Source organism: Panulirus ornatus, chromosome 14, assembly GCF_036320965.1.
Source record: "Panulirus ornatus isolate Po-2019 chromosome 14, ASM3632096v1, whole genome shotgun sequence".
NCBI classification, from domain to species: domain Eukaryota; kingdom Metazoa; phylum Arthropoda; class Malacostraca; order Decapoda; family Palinuridae; genus Panulirus; species Panulirus ornatus.
This window is the reverse complement of record NC_092237.1, coordinates 40,021,137-40,039,615: the sequence shown is the minus strand read 5'-3', so window position 1 is coordinate 40,039,615 and position 18,479 is coordinate 40,021,137. Positions and strand designations below refer to the sequence as shown.

General features: G+C 39.1%; 1 protein-coding gene across 1 annotated transcript in view; it reads left to right on the top strand.

Moving 5' to 3' along the window:
- The first annotated feature begins 3,676 nt into the window (after positions 1-3,676).
- Positions 3,677-18,479, top strand: part of LOC139753342 (uncharacterized) — a 28,108-nt gene continuing 13,305 nt past the window's right edge. The window contains exon 1 of the mRNA XM_071669698.1: positions 3,677-3,804. The gene's annotated coding sequence lies outside the window, so the exon portion shown is untranslated. The remainder of the gene's footprint in view (positions 3,805-18,479) is intronic.

The window sequence follows — 18,479 nt, the reverse complement described above, 5'->3', positions numbered from 1 at the left end:
CTTGGATCGAGCTTATAGCCATAAAGAATTTCATTTTGTATCATGTATGCAATTTGACAATAAAGACAGCTTACCTTATCTTCTTCACACTGGAGGGAAACCATATGAGTATTCACACTGCCAAATGACTTCAGGAGTAGCAGCAATTTAACGAGGCATATGATTATTCATACAGAAGAGAAGTCATATGAATGTTCACACTGTCAAAAGACCTTTAGATCCAGGAGTGTATTCATGAAGCACATGACAATTTATACAGGAGAGAAACCATATGAATGTTCACAATGCCAAAAGACCTTCACTCGAAGGAATGATTCAATGCAACATGTGGTTATTCATACAGGAGAGAAACCATGTGAATGTGCCCATTGCCAAAGGTCTTTTTCTAGGAGGAGTGACTCAGTGGAGCATATATTTGTCCATACTGGACAGAAGCTACAAGAAAGTACACAGTGCCAAAAGACCTCCTGGAATAATAGTCTGGTGCAACATACAACTATTCACAAAGGAGAGAAGCCTAAATGAATGTTAACTGTACCAAAAGTCTTTCTCCTGGAGGATTAGCTTAGTCCAGCACATGAATCATAACAAAGGAAAGAAGCCTTTCTAGAGTGAATGTATTCACTATGAACCTGGTCAAAAACATTGCACATTCTGTTATGACATTGGTCCATGTGACAAGATGATATTCTGCCAGCAAACATCTAAGGAACATTCAATGTCAAATTCAACAGCAGAGAAATATGATAATCCTGAAGGAATGAAACAGAAAATAGGTAATAGTGAGAATTTGTCATGTGTAGTACATATTATTGTTCAAAACAAGTTACAATTGTCCTGGAGTCATATCTAAAGGCTGAGAGAGGTGACATGGATATTGTTAAGGAAGAGTTCTGAGTTTATGAAATTAGCTTCGTGCTTAAGGTAAAAGACTTCATTCACTTGTAAGTTTGAATATGGTGATTGCAACAAGACTCCTCTACTATAATTCTTCAAACATTGAATCAGTGACATGCAACAGACCATCAATCACCATGACTATCGGACCCCTGAGATGATATATTATCTGTACTTTAATTGGGGGAACACTCAGTTTCATCATTGTCTTGTTTAAAGTGTTAGTACAACTGGTATGATAATTTATGGGAGTATTTCATATGCTGACCTGGTTTTGAAGAAAGCAATTCCTAGTTCTGGAGTGATAATTTGATGCATATTAATTGACTTCTTTTTATTTTCAATTACATGATAAATATACGTGTGCAACTATAGGTGAAAGAGCCAGGTTTCTTATGACTGAGTTAAACAAACATTTAAAACTTGTCATTGATTCAAAGAAAGGCTATATTTCTTAAGAAAAAATGTAAGCTCATCCACACACTGTTTACATTTTATCTTTTTTGTTAGCTGAGATGGCATGGGCAGAAGAGGCTTTAATCAAGGCCATTCTGTTAACATATATACACACATACCCTAGTCTAAGTCTGGTACCCATTTTATTGACCAACGCCAGGAGCGATAAACACCTGCTAGGCCATGGAATGACTACTGTAACTAGGAATCAAACCTTTGTGCTCAACACTGGGCATTCCATGGATGCTTCACTTTCAGAAGAGTTAACTGATGCTCTACGAAGGTCCATGATTAGTTTTGCTCTAGAATTATGGTGACTTTTCAGGTTTATATTTTGGCATGCCATTGCCATAAGTTTATATTTTTGTGTTGGATCTTTTGATTATAATTAAGTGTCCCAACTATCAAAATAGAAATGTGTCTTTCATACAAACCTCAAGGTAAATAAAAGTGAAATCTTCCTCCATAATTGAATTGAAATATTTCAGTCTTCCTCATAAAATAATAGTGCTCAATCTCATAAAAATGATAGGAAAATGTGGTGGGTCTTTTGGCCCATTTATGGAATCTTCCATAATACCTGATTGATATTACTCACATTTATGTCTGACATATGTTTGTTATTTTCTAGGATTTTGATGTTAACCATATTACTTAGGAAGTTGTTTTGCTGATATACAGCTCTGTCTAGGCCGGTACATTGTATTTTTTTCAAGTTAGTTCCTAAAAGGAATATGGATCATAGATATGTAAATCTCTCTTGTTGAAAATAGCATTATAAGTTCTCTCTTTGGAGCATAGCATGACATATCCAATTTCTGTCCTTATATCAATCCCTTCATCCATCTGAACATATTTCTCACTATATACCCTTGAAGGGGATATAAATGTGAGTTTCTCAATCTCTTCTAACAAGAAAATTTTCTGATGTTTAGTAAGAATTTCTTTCGCCCTTCACTATGTACTTTCATGAAAATCCACATGCATTCTATATCTATATGCTCAAAACTCAGCCTCATCAAAAGGTACATAAGGTAGAAGGATGATTCACTTTTTTCCCCACAGTCAAATATGAGATAAATACTTTCTTTAATGTATTTTGTGCAATAATGCACTATTGTTTTTGATATTTTGCTAACCATTTTTCCAAGATCTTTTTCGTAACCAAGCAGATGTTTTACACTACAACAGCCTTACCCATGCTCATACCTTCTCATTTTTCTCATAATAAAAGGCATTTCCCTTTTTCCCTTAAGCAAATTCGTTTTGTCTTCATCTACAAATGTATTTGAATCGAATGATGAAATTGTGAGAATGGACAGCATAAGGTAGAGAAGGTTCAGTAGATGGGGTTCCACGAGTTTAAAGTGTATGTGTGTAAAGATTCACCAAGCCTTAGCTTAACACAGGTTCTTGTGAATGACCGTTCTCGGGGCACAATTACTGGCACAGGTCAAATGTATGTGGTTGGGTTATCATTACTGATAAGGGTCTTTCAGATGGATGTGCATTATGTGAAAAGTGTCATTGCGATTGAAAAACCCTGTCCTGTACAGAACAAATAGGTACATTACTAATAGTCGGCTACTAAATGATTATAATGCGCTTCATTTAGAGTATTTCAATTTTTCTAGTCAATACTACATATTCTATCATTTGTAAGTATTTGTAGAAGTCGCAAAATTTGTCAATATGTTTTGCATAAAATTACTAAATTTATGTCATGTCCCTAACCCCCTCACCCCGATAAAACAATGAAAAGTAGCTACATTTAGCTTAGTGGTTCTAAATTGGTAACTCGACAGAATTGAAACACTTGGATTGGCTTTTGCGTTAGTTGTTATGATATTTCAATTTACTTATAACTTTTATGAATTATCAGTTACATAGAAGAGCTGTGAATCACTTGAATATATTACTAATACAGCCATCCGGACTCGGGCAAGACTCGGTCTCTTCCCTCATTGTAGTCCGTGCAGTTGTTCCGACTCCCAATTGAAATTGATTTTCCCGTTCTTAGGGTACACTCCCGCATCCAATCTGTATTGTTGATTTACATTTACTGCTTTTCTAAGAACGATGTAGGTAACTTTTTTTTTTTGTCTGTCAAAGCGGCGATGGCAGGTTGAAGATTACATTAAAGTTCTTATGATTGTTTGTATGTGTGTGTCATTTTCACAGATCATGTTTCCCCTTAATTCTTATGAATATGTATGTGATCAATATATAATCAGATCATTTCTTCAATGGTATATGTCAGTGCTGTCTTCATAGTAAATCATTATAACTTGTAACCCTTATGTAATTATTTAGTTCCGTATCCCTTTGGTGGGTGTTTATGTTTATGTCTGCAAATATAACTATACAATAGGCCTCCACTACCTCAGTGATCATTCGGTATCTGATTAACTTTTAAGTGCCTCTGAGGCAATTTTCAACTTGAGCTTTGTGGTGAGTGAAAATTTTCAAATTTTTACGTTATTTTGTTTTGTTAACTATTAATGCAATAATACAGATTTACACCGAAGGCTTAATGGATTTGTATAGGCCTAGCCTAATAGTTAAGTACTTATCAAGTGTAGTTTTGAATTCGTATGCAGCACTGGAATTGACAAATGCAGTTAAGTTTCACATCATTTTAGCTTTGGATAGCGAGTGATTTTGTTCTGCAAATGTTGTGTAGTATAAAGAGGATACAGTAGCAGTCACGGAGCTTGAATTTGAGTGATGGATATTATTGGGTGTTATTGATAAAAGTGGTAGTAGTTATTGCTATGTACATCATGGAATATATGGGGTTTATTAACGCAGAAGTAGATAAAACACTTGTATAGAATCAACACAAGCTCACCCAGCAGCTGAAACGATGAAAGTGTGTCAACATTAAATTCGTCAGCTATTGGGGATTGCACATTCACTTGCTGTGTTGTCACTTGATTTCTAGGACCATTTGCATGGTGCTCAATCGTGAATTTTACCAGTATATTTCGACTGAAATATTGAAAATTTATATTATTGTGACTGCTAAGGAGATTAGGTGAGGTTTCATAGGTTTTGATTTTGACCTTTACATTTGCATTAGATTTTATAGCATTGAACCTCACATATTTCTTGATGAACTTATAGAATTCCGATGAGTATATCTAATGCTGTTCAACATTAAGTATAAGATGTATCAATCCTCCTTAGGAATTTCTTTATTTACAGCAAACTATATAACTGTATAAAGCACCTGAAACATAAGTAGCAATTTCCCAAAGCTAGTTTCAGTGTGGATCTAAAGTAGACTTTTATACTTGCATTTATTACATATTGTAGAAGACGGCCATTCATATATAATTATCTGGTTGAAGAAATTTTGTCTCCTGTATTCTGGACCTTCCTCTCATATATTTTTTATAAGTTCTCTTAAAGACTGCAGTCTTGCCAGATTAAAGAAGACTGTCATGAATTATCTCTTTACCTGTTTTAATCTTGTTTACCTTTGGAAGATGCCTTCTTATGTTCCTGTTTGTGATTATGGGATCTATAATCTTTCCTTGTAATTTTTGTAACTTGTTTTCTAGCAGCAACAAAGTTGGTGGCTTTACACTGGACATTTTTTGCAGTATGTTGACCAAACTTGTATGCAGCATTCAAAATGAAGAATGTTTCATACAGTATCCTGAATCCTTTCTATCACTCTGGCTGAAATTTTCCAAACAGATCTCATTACACTGTTCACTTCTCAAGCACCTTTGTTACATTTCTTTGTTGGTTATATTTCATTGCTTATCAACACTAATGCGCTTCTCTTCAACCTCTTCCAACATTTTACTATTACTTCTGTATATCATTTCATCTTTTAATTTCTTAATTCCTGCACCTTTTCCCATTGCATTTTCCTAAATGAAATATCAAAAGCTACTTGATTGACCAGCCACATAGCAAACTTGTCAAAGTTTTGCATTGGTGGCATATATGTTGTTTTTAATGCTTCTCTAGATTTTGATATCATCAGCACTCATCTTTACATGATATTTTACGATTATATGTCTATCATTAACATATATTTAGGAGCAATACAGGTCCCCAGAAAGATTCTAATAGTCCAGTCTGAGTTGTCTAATGTACTGAAACTCATTTCTCTCTGTGTTAGATAGCCCTCAGTCCTGAATAGTACTCTGATCACCAAATGCTTTCAATTTATGGAGTAACCTTTTTTGAGGAACAGTTGTGAATATGATTTGGTCATCTAGAAATACTGTCATTGCATTATCATTTGTTTAAAAATGATGTCCAGTTTTCAGATATCTCTAAGATGTTGCTGAAGTAGATCTAGCCTTACATAAATCTGTTTTGAAGTGTTGTAAACCAATTATTTGGGTTTAGAATGGAATTACATTCTGTCTCTGACTGTTGACTCCATTACTTTGTCAGCTACATGTGTTAATGCTACTGCTTAGCAGTTCCCTTCATTGGACCTAGGTTCTTTCATGAATATCTGTGTTACTGCTTGTTTTCCTCCTGCAATAGCTTTCTCTCCCTTTAATGATTTCTAAAATATCGAATGCAAAGATTTCGTTAATCCATATTCATACTCTGTGAACAGGTATTGAGGCATCTTTTTTGGTGTTGGTGATTTGTATGGGTTAACTTCTCAGTTTCTTTCAGCAACCTCCACTGACAATTCAGTTTCTTGCCTGAATTACTTGTCACTAATTGTGTTCAGAACATGGTAATTCGTGTCCACTTTCAGTTGCTAATACAAATTTGAAACGTTATTCAGGAAAGGGAGCCATAAATCTCTGTGATACACCTGCTTTCACTTTCTATCTTCTTATTAAGGCAACTATCGAACCTTTGGGGGCAGTTCTTAAAAGTTAATTCTTTTATGTCATCTAATCTGGCACAGGCCCCTGGTACCCTAATTGGGGCCATCTCATAAATGCTATAAATATACATATTATTATCAATATATATATATATATATATATATATATATATATATATATATATATATATATATATATATATATATATATTTTTTTTTTTTTTTTTTTTATAATTTGTCGGTGTCTCCCGCGTTTGCGAGGTAGCGCAATGAAACAGACGAAAGAAATGGCCCAACCCCCCCCCCCCTCCATACACATGTACATACACACGTCCACACACGCAAACATACATACCTACACAGCTTTCCATGGTTTACCCCAGACGCTTCACATGCCTTGATTCAATCCACTGACAGCACGTCAACCCCTGTATACCACATCGCTCCAATTCACTCTATTCCTTGCCCTCCTTTCACCCTCCTGCATGTTCAGGCCCCGATCACACAAAATCTTTTTCACTCCATCTTTCCACCTCCAATTTGGTCTCCCTCTTCTCCTCGTTCCCTCCACCTCCGACACATATATCCTCTTGGTCAATCTTTCCTCACTCATTCTCTCCATGTGCCCAAACCATTTCAAAACACCCTCTTCTGCTATCTCAACCACGCTCTTTTTATTTCCACACATCTCTCTTACCCTTACGTTACTTACTCGATCAAACCACCTCACACCACACATTGTCCTCAAACATCTCATTTCCAGCACATCCATCCTCCTGCGCACCACTCTATCCATAGCCCACACCTCGCAACCTTACAACTTTGTTGGAACCACTATTCCTTCAAACATACCCATTTTTGCTTTCCGAGATAATGTTCTCGACTTCCACACATTCTTCAAGGCTCCCAGGATTTTCGCACCCTCCCCCACCCTATGATTCACTTCCGCTTCCATGGTTCCATCCGCTGCCAGATCCACTCCCAGATATCTAAAACACTTTACTTCCTCCAGTTTTTCTCCATTCAAACTTACCTCCCAGTTGACTTGACCCTCAACCCTACTGTACCTAATAACCTTGCTCTTATTCACATTTACTCTTAACTTTTTTCTTTCACACACTTTACCAAACTCAGTCACCAGCTTCTGCAGTTTCTCACATGAATCAGCCACCAGCGCTGTATCATCAGTGAACAACAACTGACTCACTTCCCAAGCTCTCTCATCCCCAACAGACTTCATACTTGCCCCTCTTTCCAAAACTCTTGCATTCACCTCCCTAACAACCCCATCCATAAACAAATTAAACAACCATGGAGACATCACACACCCCTGCCGCAAACCTACATTCACTGAGAACCAGTCACTTTCCTCTCTTCCTACACGTACACATGCCTTACATCCTCGATAAAAACTTTTCACTGCTTCTAACAACCTGCCTCCCATACCATATATTCTTAATACCTTCCACAGAGCATCTCTATCAACTCTATCATATGCCTTCTCCAGATCCATAAATGCTACATACATATCCATATTCTTTTCTAAGTATTTCTCACATACATTCTTCAAAGCAAACACCTTATCCACACATCCTCTACCACTTCTGAAACCACAGTGCTCTTCCCCAATCTGATGCTCTGTACATGCCTTCACCCTCTCAATCAATACCCTCCCATATAATTTACCAGGAATACTCAACAAACTTATACCTCTGTAATTTGAGCACTCACTCTTATCCCCTTTGCCTTTGTACATTGGCACTATGCACGCATTCTGCCAATCCTCAGGCACCTCACCATGAGTCATACACACATTAAATAACCTTACCAACCAGTCAATAATACAGTCACCCCCTTTTTTAATAAATTCCACTGCAATACCATCCAAACCTGCTGCCTTGCCGGCTTTCATCTTCCGCAAAGCTTTTACTACCTCTTCTTTGTTTACCAAATCATTTTCCCTAACCCTGTCACTTTGCACACCACCTTGACCAAAACACCCTATATCTGCCACTCTATCATCAAACACATTCAACAAACCTTCAAAATACTCACTCCATCTCCTTCTCACATAACCACTACTTGTTATCACCTCCCCATTTGCCCCCTTCACTGAAGTTCCCATTTGCTCCCTTGTCTTATGCACTCTATTTACCTCCTTCCAGAACATCTTTTTATTCTCCCTGAAATTTAATGATACTCTCTCACCCCAACTCTCATTTGCCCTCTTTTTCACCTCTTGCACCTTTCTCTTGACCTCCTGCCTCTTTCTTTTATACCTCTCCCACTCATTTGCATTTTTTCCCTGCAAAAATCGTCCAAATGCCTCTCTTTTCTTTCACTAATAATCTTACTTCTTCGTCCCCCCACTCACTACCTTTTCTAATCAACCCACCTCTCACGCTTCTTATGCAACAAGCATCTTTTGCGCAAGCCATCACTGATTCCCTAAATACTTCCCATTCCTCCCCCACTCCCCTTACCTCCTTTGTTCTCACCTTTTTCCTTTCTGTACTCAGTCTCTCCTGATACTTCCTCACATAAGTCTCCTTCCCAAGCTCACTTACTCTCACCACTCTCTTCACCCCAACATTTTCTCTTCATTTTCCCCCACAAATCTTCACCTTTGCCTCCACAAGATAATGATCAGACATCCCTCCAGTTGCACCTCTCATCACATTAACATCCAAAAGTCTCTCTCGTGCATCTATCAATTAGCACGTAATCGAATAATGCTCTCTGTCCATCTCTCCTACTTACATACGTATACTTATGTATATCTCACTTTTTAAACCAGGTATTCCCAATCACTAGTCCTTTTTCAGCACATAAATCTACAAGCTCTTCACCATTTCCATTTGCAACACTGAACACTCCATGTATACGAACTATTCCCTCAACTGCCACATTACTCACCTTTGCATTCAAATCACCCATCACTATAACCCGGTCTTGTGCATCAAAACCACTAACACACTCATTTAGCTGCTCCTAAAACACTTGCCTCTCATGATCTTTCTTCTCATGCCCAGGTGCATATGCACCAATAATCACCCATCTCTCTTCATCAACTTTCAGTTTTACCCATATCAATATAGAATTTACTTTATTACACTCTATCACATACTTCCACAACTCCTGATTCAGGAGTAGTGCTACTCCTTCCCTTGCTCTTGTCCTCTCACTAACCCCTGACTTTACTCCCAAGACATTCCCAAACCACTCTTCCCCTTTACCCTTAAGCTTCGTTTCACTCAGACCCAGAACATCCAGGTTCCTTTCCTCAAACATACTACCTGTCTCTCCTTTTTTCTCATCTTGGTTACATCCACACACATTTAGACACCCCAATCTGAGCCTTCGAGGAGGATGAGCACTCCTCGCGTGACTCCTTCTTCTGTTTACCCTTTTAGAAAGTTAAAATACAGGGAGGGGAGGGTTTCTGGCCCCCCGCTCCCGTCCCCTTTAGTCGACCTTCTACGACACGTGAGGAATGCGTGGGAAGTATTCTTTTTCCCTTAACCCCAGGGATATATATATATATATATATATATATATATATATATATATATTTTTTTTTTTTTTTTTTTTTTTTTTTTTTTAACTTTGTCGCTGTCTCCCGCGTTTGCGAGGTAGCGCAAGGAAACAGACGAAAGAAATGGCCCAACCCCCCCCCCATACACATGTATATACATACGTCCACACACGCAAATATACATACCTACACAGCTTTCCATGGTTTACCCCAGACGCTTCACATGCCTTGATTCAATCCACTGACAGCACGTCAACCCCGGTATACCACATCGCTCCAATTCACTCTATTCCTTGCCCTCCTTTCACCCTCCTGCATGTTCAGGCCCCGATCACACAAAATCTTTTTCACTCCATCTTTCCACCTCCAATTTGGTCTCCCTCTTCTCCTTGCTCCCTCCACCTCCGACACATATATTCTCTTGGTCAATCTTTCCTCACTCATCCTCTCCATGTGTCCAAACCACTTCAAAACACCCTCTTCTGCTCTCTCAACTACGCTCTTTTTATTTCCACACATCTCTCTTACCCTTACGTTACTCACTCGATCAAACCACCTCACACCACACATTGTCCTCAAACATCTCATTTCCAGCACATCCATCCTCCTGCGCACAACTCTATCCATAGCCCACGCCTCGCAACCATACAACATTGTTGGAACCACTATTCCTTCAAACATACCCATTTTTGCTTTCCGGGATAATGTTCTCGACTTCCACACATTCTTCAAGGCCCCCAGAATTTTCACCCCCTCCCCCACCCTATGATCCACTTCCGCTTCCATGGTTCCATCCGCTGCCAGATCCACTCCCAGATATCTAAAACACTTCACTTCCTCCAGTTTTTCTCCATTCAAACTCACCTCCCAATTGACTTGACCCTCAACCCTACTGTACCTAATAACATTGCTCTTATTCACATTTACTCTTAACTTTCTTCTTCCACACACTTTACCAAACTCAGTCACCAGCTTCTGCAGTTTCTTACATGAATCAGCCACCAGCGCTGTATCATCAGCGAACAACAACTGACTCACTTCCCAAGCTCTCTCATCCCCAACAGACTTCATACTTGCCCCTCTTTCCAAAACTCTTGCATTCACCTACCTAAGAACCCCATCCATAAACAAATATATATATATATATATATATATATATATATATATATATATATATATATATATATATATATATTTTTTTTTTTTTTTGCTGTCTCCCGCGTTTGCGAGGTAGCGCAAGGAAACAGACGAAAGAAATGGCCCAACCCACCCCCATACACATGTATATACATACGTCCACACATGCAAATATACATACCTACACAGCTTTCCATGGTTTGCCCCAGACGCTTCACATATATATATTTAATATATATATATAGGGCATATAGATTGATATGGGTAAAACTGAAAGTTGATGGAGAGAGATGGGTGATTATTGGTGCATATGCACCTGGGCATGAGAAGAAAGATCATGAGAGGCAAGTGTTTTGGGAGCAGCTGAATGAGTGTGTTAGAGGTTTTGATGCACAAGACTGGGTTATGGGGATGGGCGATATGAATGCAAAGTTGAGTAATGTGGCAGTTGAGGGAATAATTGGTTTACATGGGTTGTTCAGTGTTGTAAATGGAAATGGTGAAGAGCTTGTAGATTTATGTGCTGAAAAAGGACTGGTGATTGGGAATACATGGTTAAAAAAGCGAGATATACATAAGTATATGTATGTAAGTAGGAGAGATGGCCAGAGAGCGTTATTGGATTACGTGTTGATAGGCGCACGAAAGAGAGACTTTTGGATGTTAATGTGCTGAGAGGTGCAACTGGAGAGATGTCTGATCATTATCTTGTGGAGGCGAAGGTGAATATTTGTAGGGGTTTTCAGAAAAGAAGAGAGAATGATGGGATGAAGAGAGTGGTGAGAGTAAGTGAGCTTGGGAAGGAGACTTATGTGAGGAAGGACCAGGAGAGACTGAGTACATAATGGAAAAAGATGAGAACAAAGAAGGTAAGGGGAGTGGGGGAGGAATGGGATATATTCATGGTAGTAGTGATGGCTTGTGCAAAAAATGCTTTTGGCATGTGAAGCATGGCATGGGAGGTGGGTTGATTAGAAAGGGTAGTGAGTGGTGGGATGAAGAAGTAAGATTATTTGTGAAAGAGAAGAGAGAGGCATTTGGACGATTTTTGCTGGGAAAGAATGCAAATGAGTGGGAGATGTATAAAAGAAAGAGGCAGGAGGTCAAGAGAAAGGTGCAAGAGGTGAAAAAGAGGGCAAATGAGAGTTGGGGTGAGAGAGTATTGTTAAATTTTGCAGAGAATAAAAAGATGTTCTGGAAGGAGGTAAATAAAGTGCGTAAGACAAGGGAGCAAATGGGAACTTCAGTGGAGGGGGCAAATGGGGAAGGTGATAACAAGTAGTGGTGATGTGAGAAGGAGATGGAGTGAGTATTTTGAAGGTTTGTTGAATGTGTTTGATGATAGAATGGCAGATATAGGGTGTTTTGGTCGAGGTGGCGTGCAAAGTGAGAGGGTTAGGGAAAATGATTTGGTAAACAGAGAAGAGGTAGTAAAAGCTTTGCGGAAGATGAAAGACGGCAAGGCAGCGGGTTTGGATGGTATTGCAGTAGAATTCATTAAAAAAGGGGGTGACTGTATTATTGACTGGTTGGTAAGGCTATTTAATGTATGTATGATTCATGGTGAGATGCCTGAGGATTGGCAGAATACTTGCATGGTGCCATTGAACAAAGGCAAAGGGGATAAGAGTGAGTGCTCAAATTACGGAGGTATAAGTTTGTTAAGTATTCCTGGTAATTTATTTGGGAGGGTATTGATTGAGAGGGTGAAGGCATGTACAGAGCATCAGATTGGGGAAGATCAGTGTTGTTTCAGAAGTGGTAGAGGATTTGTGGATCAGGTGTTTGCTTTGAAGAATGTATGTGAGAAATACTTAGAAAAGCAAATGGATTTCTTCTAGCATTTATGGATCTGGAGAAGGCATAGGAAAGAGTTGATAGAGATGCTTTGTGGAAGGTATTAATAATATACGGCGTGGGAGGCAAGTTGTTGGAAGCAGTGAAAAGTCTTTATCGAGGATGTAAGGCATGTGTACGTGTAGGAAGAGAGGAAAGTGATTGGTTCTCAATGAATGTAGGTTTGCGGCAGGGGTGTGTGATGTCTCCATGGTTATTTAATTTGTTTATGGATGGGGTTGTTAGGGAGGCGAATGCAAGAGTTTTGGAAAGAGGGGCAAGTATGCAGTCTGTTGTGGATGAGAGAGCTTGGGAAGCGAGTCAATTGTTGTTTGCTGATGATACAGCGCTGGTGGCTGATTCATGTGAGAAACTGCAGAAGCTGGTGACTGAGTTTGGTAAAGTGTGTGAAAGAAGAAAGTTAAGAGTAAATGTGAATAAGAGCAAGGTTATTAGGTACAGTAGGGTTGAGGGTCAAGTCAATTGGGAGGTAAGTTTGAATGGAGAAAACTGGAGGAAGTGAAGTGTTTTAGATATCTGGGAGTGGATCTGGCAGCGGATGGAGACATGGAAACAGAAGTGAATCATAGGGTGTAGGAGGGGGCGAAAATCCTGGGAGCGTTGAAGAATGTTTGGAAATCGAGAACATTATCCCGGAAAGCAAAAATGGGTATGTTTGAAGGAATAGTGGTTCTAACAATGTTGTATGGCTGCGAGACATGGGCTATGGATAGAGTTGTGTGCAGGAGCGTGGATGTGCTGGAAATGAGATGTTTGAGGACAATATGTGGTGTGAGGTGGTTTGATCGAGTAAGTAATGTAAGGGTGAGAGAGATATGTGGAAATAAAAGGAGTGTGGTTGAGAGAGCAGAAGAGGGTGTTTTGAAATGTTTTGGTCACATGGAGAGAATGAATGAGGAAAGATTGACCAAGAGGATATATGTGTCAGAGGTGGAGGGAACGAGGAAAAGTGGGAGACCAAATTGGAGGTAGAAAGATGTAGTGAAAAAGATTTTGAGTGATCGGGGCCTGAACATGCAGGAGGGTGAAAGGCGTGCAAGGAATAGAGTGAATTGGAACGATGTGGTATACCGGGGCCAACGTGCTGTCAGTGAATTGAACCAGGGCATGTGGAGCATCTGGGGTAAACCATGGAAAGTTTTGTGGGGCCTGGATGTGAAAAGTGAGCTGTGGTTTCGGTGCATTATTACATGACAGCTAGAGACTGAGTGTGAACGAATGGGGCGTTTGTTGTCTTTTCCTAATGCTACCTCACACACATGAGGGGGAGGGCGTTGTTAATCTCTGTGTGGCAGGGTGGCGATGTGAATAAATAAAGGCAGACAGTATGAATTATGTACTTGTGTATATATTTATATGTCTCTGTGTGTATATATATGTTTATATTGAAATGTATAGGTATGTATATTTGCGTGTGTGGACGTGTATGTATATACATGTGTATGTGGGTGGGTTGGGCCATTCTTTCGTCTGTTTCCTTGCGCTACCTCGCTAATGCGGGAGACAGCGACAAAGCAAAATAATAATAATAATATATATATATATATATATATATATATATATATGTATATATATATATATATATATATATATATATATATATATATATATATATATATATATTTTTTTTTTTTTTTTTTTTTTTTTTTTTTTTTTTTTTTTTTTATACTTTGTCGCTGTCTCCCGCGTTTGCGAGGTAGCGCAAGGAAACAGACGAAAGAAATGGCCCAACCCCCCCCCATACACATGTACATACACACGTCCACACACGCAAATATACATACCTACACAGCCTTTCCATGGTTTACCCCAGACGCTTCACATGCCTTGATTCAATCCACTGACAGCACGTCAACCCCTGTATACCACATCGCTCCAATTCACTCTATTCCTTGCCCTCCTTTCACCCTCCTGCATGTTCAGGCCCCGATCACACAAAATCCTTTTCACTCCATCTTTCCACCTCCAATTTGGTCTCCCTCTTCTCCTCGTTCCCTCCACCTCCGACACATATATCCTCTTGGTCAATCTTTCCTCACTCATTCTCTCCATGTGCCCAAACCATTTCAAAACACCCTCTTCTGCTCTCTCAACCACGCTCTTTTTATTTCCACACATCTCTCTTACCCTTACGTTACTTACTCGATCAAACCACCTCACACCACACATTGTCCTCAAACATCTCATTTCCAGCACATCCATCCTCCTGCGCACAACTCTATCCATAGCCCACGCCTCGCAACCATACAACATTGTTGGAACTACTATTCCTTCAAACATACCCATTTTTGCTTTCCGGGATAATGTTCTCGACTTCCACACATTTTTCAAGGCTCCCAAAATTTTCGCCCCCTCCCCCACCCTATGATCCACTTCCGCTTCCATGGTTCCATCCGCTGACAGATCCACTCCCAGATATCTAAAACACTTCACTTCCTCCAGCCTCTCACCATTCAAACTCACCTCCCAATTGACTTGACCCTCAACCCTACTGTACCTAATAACCTTGCTCTTATTGACATTTACTCTTAACTTTCTTCTTCCACACACTTTACCAAACTCCGTCACCAGCTTCTGCAGTTTCTCACATGAATCCGCCACCAGCGCTGTATCATCAGCGAACAACAACTGACTCACTTCCCAAGCTCTCTCATCCCCAACAGACTTCATACTTGCCCCTCTTTCCAAAACTCTTGCATTTACCTCCCTAACAACCCCATCCATAAGAGTGGGAGGTGGGCTGTTTAGAAAGGGTAGTGAGTGGTGGGATGAAGAAGTAAGAGTATTAGTGAAAGAGAAGAGAGAGGCATTTGGACGATTTTTGCAGGGAAAAAATGCAATTGAGTGGGAGAAGTATAAAAGAAAGAGACAGGAGGTCAAGAGAAAGGTGCAAGAGGTGAAAAAAAGGGCAAATGAGAGTTGGGGTGAGAGACTATCAGTAAATTTTAGGGAGAATAAAAAGATGTTCTGGAAGGAGGTAAATAGGGTGCGTAAGACAAGGGAGCAAATGGGAACTTCAGTAAAGGGCGTAAATGGGGAGGTGATAACAAGTAGTGGTGATGTGAGAAGGAGATGGAATGAGTATTTTGAAGGTTTGTTGAATGTGTCTGATGACAGAGTGGCAGATATAGGGTGTTTGGGTCGAGGTGGTGTGCAAAGTGAGAGGGTTAGGGAAAATGATTTGGTAAACAGAGAAGAGGTAGTAAAAGCTTTGCGGAAGATGAAAGCCGGCAAGGCAGCAGGTTTGGATGGTATTGCAGTGGAATTTATTAAAAAAGGGGGTGACTGTATTGTTGACTGGTTGGTAAGGTTATTTAATGTATGTATGACTCATGGTGAGGTGCCTGAGGATTGGCGGAATGCTTGCATAGTGCCGTTGTACAAAGGCAAAGGGGATAAGAGTGAGTGCTCAAATTACAGAGGTATAAGTTTGTTGAGTATTCCTGGTAAATTATATGGGAGGGTATTGATTGAGAGGGTGAAGGCATGTACAGAGCATCAGATTGGGGAAGAGCAGTGTGGTTTCAGAAGTGGTAGAGGATGTGTGGATCAGGTGTTTGCTTTGAAGAATGTATGTGAGAAATACTTAGAAAAGCAAATGGATTTGTATGTAGCATTTATGGATCTGGAGAAGGCATATGATAGAGTTGATAGAGATGCTCTGTGGAAGGTATTAAGAATATATGGTGTGGGAGGCAAGTTGTTAGAAGCAGTGAAAAGTTTTTATCGAGGATGTAAGGCATGTGTACGTGTAGGAAGAGAGGAAAGTGATTGGTTCTCAGTGAATGTAGGTTTGCGGCAGGGGTATGTGATGTCTCCATGGTTGTTTATATATATATATGTATATATATATATATATATATATATATATATATATATATATATATATATATATATATATATATATATACCTCGCTAACGCGGGAAATGGCGAATAGTTTGAAAAAAAAAAAAAAAAAAAAAATGTTTATATATATGTGTGCACTAGCCTAAGCCTTGTACCTGTTTTATTGACCCAACCCTATGGATGGATGTCCCACTGAGTTGATTGTTGGCCTTCTGCCACAATGAGGGCTCAAATGTATGTGCTCAACCCTGGCCTGCCCGTGAATTTGTCATGGTCATTAACAGTAACTGCTACATATGTTTACATATTCCCTGGGTTCTGTTTTTCCGTTTAACATACTTATGATGATCATTTGACAGACCTAATCCCCAGTTTTTATAGTAGTCATGCACCCTCTTAACTGATGTTACTTGAATTTGTTTTGCTGTTCAATCTGGCCTTTATCATTTCTTCTTGATTTTCTTTTTTGGTGTGCATTTAGTGCATAGTTCTTTTAAGGTGTTTGTAAAGCAGCTCCAACCAAATTCAATTTCCTTATTTGTCCTTAGCACCTCCAAGTTTGTATTCAGTAGCACAATAGTAATTTGTACATTGATCCCTTTTCAGAAATTCAGGTTGGTTCCTTCATATATTCTCTTGCCCAGGTCCAGGTATGTGACTAATGTCCATGTCAGTTGAACATGATCACTTACTCCCAGTGGTGCCACCACTGTTATGTCAATACTATACTACTGAGTCATTTTTAGGAAACACCTGATCAAATGTATTAGTCGTTTTTCCATTAACTATTCTAGTAGGAGCATCTACATCTTGACAAAGAAGCATATCATAGGTTTTGTCAAGGAACCTGTGTTCACCATGTGTTTGATCATAATTTGTATGATAGCAAATGAAATCCACACCTGGTAAGTTGAATTTGCTCATAATCAGCATGAGATGACATCTCATTCTATGTTTGAGTAAACTATGTTGTGAGTGCAGTTTTCTTTTCCACTGAACCTGAAGTGTCTTGTTTTGTAAATTTCTTGTACCACACAGTAATTTATCGAACTCCCTGTAATTCAGACCAGTGCTTCTCAGCCTTCATAATTTCTTGGTACAATGTGAGGTGCTTGATGCCTGAGACACACCAAATAAAATTTTTCCAGTATTTTACTCTTTGTACCTGTTATCCATTGAAAGGAAGGAATATGAAAAATACTTTACCCACAATTGATATGTACAGTAAAACAAATGTAGTGATGTACAATAGTTTTTTTTAAGTAAGTACTGAAAATATTTAGGAATGTACCACAGCACATTAGGGACATTATTGCAGCACACAATGGTTGCAAAGCACTGGTTTAGACTTATCTGGTATTGCTTGTAGTAAATCATGAACCAACAACAAAATGCCACCTCTTCGGGCCTCTTTCCTGTCTTGCCTGAGTTAAAGGCACTGGATTTTATTAGTCCATTTGCATCACTACTTTTGAACATAGTCACAATTTCTCCAGTTATTTAGGGTTTCAAGTCAAAAAATGATATTTCATAGTCCTCTAATATTTTTTTTACAGTACTTTCTACTTCGATGTGATAACACAAAAAAAATCAACTTTTTTGCTACATAACGATTGAGATGCTCCAGCTGCACTCAGTAATATTACCTCCATCGAACATCACTTTCACCCATTAAATACGACTGAGGACATTGGCATTGATAATACTTGAGCAGTAACTCCCCCCAAAAAACCTCACAAACCCCCCCACACATCCAGCACAAACACTCAAAATATGATAGAACAAAACACACACTATTGCTCTTCACTTGTAAACCTTTCTACTCCACTGAACCTGAGTGACAAACTAAACTTTTTGCAACTCAACACCTGTGGCATCAGAAACAAACACACAGAAATAGTCAGCCAAATCAGAGAACACAACATCCACATATCCCT